Source organism: Lontra canadensis, unplaced genomic scaffold, assembly GCF_010015895.1.
Source record: "Lontra canadensis isolate GAN:19392208 unplaced genomic scaffold, GSC_riverotter_1.0 scaffold99, whole genome shotgun sequence".
Taxonomy (NCBI): domain Eukaryota; kingdom Metazoa; phylum Chordata; class Mammalia; order Carnivora; family Mustelidae; genus Lontra; species Lontra canadensis.
The window spans coordinates 4075131-4081756 of record NW_022631093.1 but is presented as its reverse complement, the minus strand read 5'-3'; positions in this window follow the sequence as shown (position 1 = coordinate 4081756).

Below are 6626 nucleotides of genomic sequence, written 5' to 3'. Positions count from 1 at the left end.
TTTTGCCCCTCAACAATTCACTACTACAAGTTCATATTTCAAGTATAGTCTAAACCACATTACTAGTACTTATTTCTAAATTATGTTGTCTTTCATTCTTTCAGGTTCTTTTTTTTTAAAGATTTTTAGTTGGGGCTCCTGGGTGGCTCAGTGGGTTAAAGCCTCTGTCTTTGGCTCAGGTCATGGTCCCAGGGTCCTGGGATCGAGCCCCCGCATCGGGCTCTCTGTGCAGCAGGGAGCCTGCTTCCTCCTCTCTCTCTCTGTCTGCCTCTCTGCCTACTTGTGATCTCTGTCTGTCAAATAAATAAATAAAAATCTTTAAAAAAAAGATTTTTTGTTTATGTTATTTAAAGATTTTATATATTTATTTGACAGAGATCACAAATAGGCAGAGCAGCAGGCAGAGAGAGAGGGGGAAGCAGTCTCCCTGCTGAGCAGAGAGCCCGATGCAGGGCTCGATCCCAGGACCCTGGGACCATGACCTGAGCCAAAGACAGAGGCTTTAACCCACTGAGCCACCCAGGTGCCCATAAATACATTATTTTTAAATTTAAATTTTGGTCAGTGGTATTGGAAGTATTGGTACTGAGACAACAAATAACAAGTAGGAACCTGGTTTGGTTAGGATGGTCAGGACAAGAGGCGACATTTAAGGTGTGATCCAAAGGATGAGAGAGGTAGCTATACAAAGAGAGAAAATGGGAAGAAGAAAGGCTCTGGTCAAAGGGAACACCACCCACAAAATGCAGAGGCAGGAATGAGCTTGCTATGGTGAGCAAGACAGAAATGGCAAGAGGTAAGATTGGAGAAGTAGATGGGGCAGAGCAATACCTCTTGTAAGGCATTGTAAAAAGTTTATAGGCCTTGGGAAGCAGTTGAAGAGTTGTAAAGAGGGGAGTAATTTGATTCAAGTCATGCTTTAAGATGAATGCAATTTTATTTCTTAAAAAGATTTTAGTTATTCATTGGAGAGAGATACAGAGACAGAGGCAGAGAAAGAGAGAGCACAAGTAGGGGGAGAGGCAGAGGGAGAGGGAGAAGCAGACTCCCTGATGAGCTAGGAACCTGACCTGAGGCTCCATGCCTGGACCTGGAGATCATAACCTGAGCCAAAAGATGCTTAACCATCTGAGCCACCCAGGCACCCCTGAATGCATTTTTAAAAAATAAGGAGGGAAGGCACCTAGGTGGCTCAGATGGTTGAGCATCTGCCTTTGGCTCAGCTCCTGATCCCAGAGGCTCCCTGCTCAGCGGGGAGTCTGCTTCTCTCTTCCTCTGCCTCTTCCCTAGCTTGTGCGCACTTTTGCTCTCTCTCTCTCTCTCCCTCACTCGCTCCCTCTCAAATAAAGAAATAAAATCTTTAAAGAAACTAAAAATAAAAAAATCTGGGGTGCCTGGCCGTCTCAGTGGGTGGAACATGTAAATCTTGTTCTTGGGGTCATGACTTTAAACTCCACATTGGGCCTAAAGCTTACTTTAAAAAAAATCCCAACAGCTGTGATGATAATTGACTGCAGGGAGAAGAATGGAGTTGTTGCTTTAAACTAGGCCAGGGATACCAGTAATCTGCGGTGAGGTTGCTACTGTGGGAATTTAAGTAATCCAAGTTAAAATTCTGGTCTTTGATAACTCCTTTATTTTAGCTAATAATATGCTATCAATCATGACATCTTACAGGTTTGTTTAAGGGTTTATAGATTCTCACACACAACTCCATATTTCTTTGTTCTCACAGACCCAACCTAGGCCTGTGTTACCACTCACCTGCATGATTGGACCAGCCTCATTCCTGAGCTCGGTTTTCAGTCAAGCTGTTCCAATACAACCCACGCTAGTTGCTGCTAGAACAAACTAACTTTCTTTCTTCCTTAAAAGATTATTTATTTATTTATTTGGCAGAGAGATGGTGAGAGAGGGAACACAAGCAGGGGGAGTGGGAAAGGGAGAAGCAGACTCCCTACCAAGCAGGGAGCTCAATGCTGGGCTCTATGTGGGGCTTGAATCCAGGACCCTGGGATCATGACCTGAGCCCAAGGCAGACACTTAACGACTGAGCCACCCAGACACCCCTAGAGCAAACTTTCAAAAACAACACTGAACACGTTTCTGCTCTACTCAAAACCCTCAAGAGGCTCTATAATATGGGAGCCTAGGTCCCTGATAGTCCAGCCCAAATCTACCCAGTCAAATCATAATACCTGCCTGGTGCTTCTTCCATCTCTCCCCCTTTTTGTATGTTATTTTCTCTTATATCATCCCTTCTGGATATTAATCCCCATTTTACCTACATGGGAACTCTAAGTGGCTAGTTTTGTTAGAAGCTTTGTCTGTGGCTAGACGTTGTGCTCTTATCTTTTATATTTTATTAAAAATGTATCCATTAAAATTCAGAATTTAGAATCATTAATTACATGGTAAAGTGTCTATAATAAATGTTTTGAATTTTAGGGGCGCCTGGGTGGCTCAGTGGGTTAAGCCTCTGCCTTCGGCTCAGGTCATGATCTCAGGGTCCTGGGATCGAGCCCCGCATCAGGCTCTCTGCTCAGCAGAGAGCCTGCTTCCTCCTCTCTCTCTGCCTGCCTCTCTGCCTACTTGTGATCTCTCTCTGTCAAATAAATAAATAAAATCTTGAAAAAAAAAAAAGAATTTAAAAATAAAAAAAAATAAAAAAATAAAAAAATAAATGTTTTGAATTTTAAATATTTTATAAAACTGTGTATAGTATGATTATAATCTAATAAGAGTGGTTTAATCTGTGAGGTGAGACTGGGGGTGATTTTTGTTTCCATGAGGTATTTTTCTGGATTTTCTAAACTTTTTTTTTTTTTTTGACAGAGCGATAGAGGGCAGACGTAGGCAGAGCAGCGGATAGAGGAAGAGGAAAAGGTAGATTCTCCACTGAGCAGGGAGCCCGACCCGGGGCTTAATCCCAGGACCCTGGGTTCATGACCTGAGCCAAAGGCAGCCTCTTAACTGACTGAGCCACCGAGGCACCCCAAATTTTTTATAATTAATATGTATTACTTTTATAACAACAATCACCAAAAAGAATGGGGGGAAATATGTTATGTAGCCTTTAAGACTGTCTCAAACACTGGCATCACTGGCTTCTTCACTCCCTCATCACCATCACCATTTTCTACATTATCCTCTCTCTCCCCATCTTTTTTGAAAGTCAGGTGTGACTTAACACATTTTCCTGCCAAACTGGGAGGTCCTTGAGTAAAGACACTATGTCTTGCCTATTGTCACAACTCTCCATTCCTAGCCATTTTACAATTTCTTGCTGAAGCCAGGAGTTTAGATTTTTTAAGGCTGAATAAAATGCCAGCAATATCAGGAAAGAAAGGCTATCAAGGTAAGAGCTATAATTTTGAGGAGTCCAGTGAACTAGTCCTTTAACTACTTAGAAGCATTTGTTAAACCTGTTAACCTTAAGCGGCACCTGGGTGGTTCAGTGGGTTGAGCATCAGACTCTTGATTTCTGCTCAGGTCCTGATTTCAGGGTCATGGGATTGAGCTCCATGTTGGGGGTGTCATCCTGAGCATGGAGCCTGCTTGGAATTTCTCTCTCCTTCTCCCTTTGCCTGTCCCCAGCTTGCGTGCTCTCTTTGTCTCTCTACAACTGAAATAAAACAAAACAAAAACAAAAACCTGTTAACCTTAAAAATTAAACTGTCAGTTATCTTACTGGGAACAAAAAGCTTATTCTGAAATAGCAGAGAATTGCATTTCCAGACACACAGGCTAGGGCTTTGCAAGTCTAGAGAACATGGGAGAGGACCACTCTTTACAGAGGAATGGCTAAGTTGAGAGGCCTTTGTTATAAACAAAACACCTCTTAGAATAAACTGGGAGCTCTAAGTGTAGTGGCTTTTCATTGGCTCAGTTGTGACAGTCTCTCATTGGCTGGGCTGTTGCTGGACAAAGAAATTCTTTCCTTCTGCTACAGAGGTAAATACAGTCTTTTTCACATGGGGAATGCAATGGAGGGGTGTGCAATGGAGGAAGAGTGGTAGGGTATAAGAGCTTCCTTTTCTGGTTCCTGACTCCAGTGTGTGTGTGTGTGTGTGTGTGTGTATAATACACACACACACACACACATATAATTTTAAGATTGATTAAAATTTATTTTTTAGGGGCGCCTGGGTGGCTCAGTGGGTTAAGCCTCTGTCTTCAGCTCAGGTCATGATCCCAGGGTCCTGGGATCGAGCCCCACGTGGGGCTCTCTGCTCAGTGGGGAGCCTGCTTCCTCCTCTCTCTCTCTGCCTGCCTCTCTGCCTACTTGTGATCTCTGTCTGTGAAATAAATAAATAAAATCTTTTTAAAAAATTATTTTTTAAAGATTTTAAAGATTAAGATTATTTTTTAAGATTTTATTAAGATTTATTTATTTAATATGTGTGTGTGTGTGTTTTAGGATTTATTTTTTTTTTAAAGAGATTTTATTCATTTATTTGACAGACAGAGATCACAAGTAGGCGGAGAATCAGGCAGAGAGAGAGGAGGAACCAGGCTCCCTGCTGAGCAGAGAGCCAGATGCAGGGCTCCATCCCAGAACCCTGGGATCATGACCTGAGCTGAAGGCAGAGGCTTTAACCCACTGAGCCACCCAGGCGCCCCGAGGATTTATTTATTTAAGTGATTTCTATACCCAACATCGGGCTCCAACTCATGATCTCAAGACAGAGTCCCATCCTCCACTGACTGAGCCAGCTAGGCACCCCTCCTGACTCCATTTTAAATGAGATTTCCTTTTATTAATTTTAAAGAAATCAAACAGGATTCAAGAGTAGGTACGGGGAAAGGAGAGTAGAGGGGAACCCAGACTGGAAAAACAAGTTCCTCTAACTCAGATCAATGGACTTTAGGGAAATTCTTCAATCCCTTGAGGACAAAAATGTACCTAGGAGGGATGCCTGGGTGGCTCAGCCAGTTAAGCGACTGCCTTCCGCACAGGTCATGATCCCAGGGTCCTGGGATTGAGCCCTGCATCAGGACACCCTGTTTGTGTTCTCTTGCTCTCTGTCAAATAAATCAAATCTTTTTTAAATTTTTTAAAAAGATTTTATTTATTTATTTGACAGAAAAAGAGAGATCACAAGTAGGCAGAGAGAGGGCGTAGCAGGCTCCCCGCTGAGCAGAGAGCCCAATGTGGGCCTCCATCCCAGGACCCTGAGATCATGAACGGAGCCCCAGGCAGAGGCTTAACCCAATGAGCCACCCAGGCACCCATAAAACCCTTTTTAAAAAGTACATAGGAGTCCTTCATTTATGAATGGATCACTTGCTCATATGTATTGAGCACTATTATATGCCAAGCACTGAAAACAGGTTCAAGAGAGGAAAAGGGAGATATGGTTCCTGACCTTAGGAAGCTTACAGAATGTCTATTGTGAGAGACTCTACACAAACAATCACATATTTACTTGGACAATTATAAGGTAACTTGAATGGTAATAGGCTAATTATACAGTTGCTGGGGAAACCAATTTTGGGAGTTTTGTTTTATTTTTTGTTTTGATTTTTAAGATTTTATTTGATTAGGAGCTCCTGGGTGGCTCAGTTGTTAAGTGTCTGCCTTCCACTTCCTAGGGTCCTAGGATTGAGCCCCCCACATCATACTCCCTGCTCAGGGGGAAAGTTGTTTTCCCTATCCCACTCTCCCTGCTCATATTCCTGCTCTTGCGGTTTCTTTCTCTGTCAAATACATAAATCACACCCAAAATTATTTATTTATTTATATATTTATTTGAGAGAGAGGGAGACCTGGGGGTGGGCAGGAGGAGTAGAGGGGTAAAGGGAGGGAGAGAATTTCAAGCAGACTCCCCACTAAGCACGTAACCATACGTGGGGCTGGATCTCAAACCCTGATATTATGACCTGAGCTGAAATCAAGGGTGAGAAACTTAATCGAAAGAGCCACCCAAGCACCCCTGGGAGGGAGATTTTGATGAGAGGTCTCTGTGCTGCGACCTGAAGAGTATAGATGACATAGGGAGGTAGAGAGGAGAGGTTTAGAAAATTTGTTCTAGCAGAAAAAATGGCAAATGTGAAGGGAAGACACAGGAGCTAAGGCATTTTCTGAGGCTGCAACAGAAAGGGGGAGATCCAGCAAAGGAAGTCATAGAATTTTCTTCTATTGAATAACCCATTCTTTAACCCCAAACAGCTCCTTCTTCTGTCCCTATGGACTCGAAACCAGGCTTGCAAGCAATCTTGAGAGCCTCACACTTCCATTCAAGGCACTCAAATATTCTTATTTAAACACATTTAAGGAAGATACCGTTAATCCACCAGTAAAGAACAGCAGAGTCAGGACAGTCTTGTTTAAAGCTCAAAACCTAGCATCCAACACATTATCTGGCACATAATTACGTTTTGTAAAATTACTTGGGAATTCAAGAAACAGGTGTACTTTAAAAAATAGATTTTTAAAAAATGTATTTTTAAAAACGGATGTAATGTATAATTTTCCCAAGCTACAGACTCGCGTTTGCTTCTCTGCCTAGGCCCTCGGACTTCTGAAGCCCTTTCTGACCCGCATGGGTAGACGAGGTTGGCTCTAACCCTCAGGCGCGCTCAGCCTAGGTGTTGGCGGCGGAACCGCGAGGAGGCGGAACTTT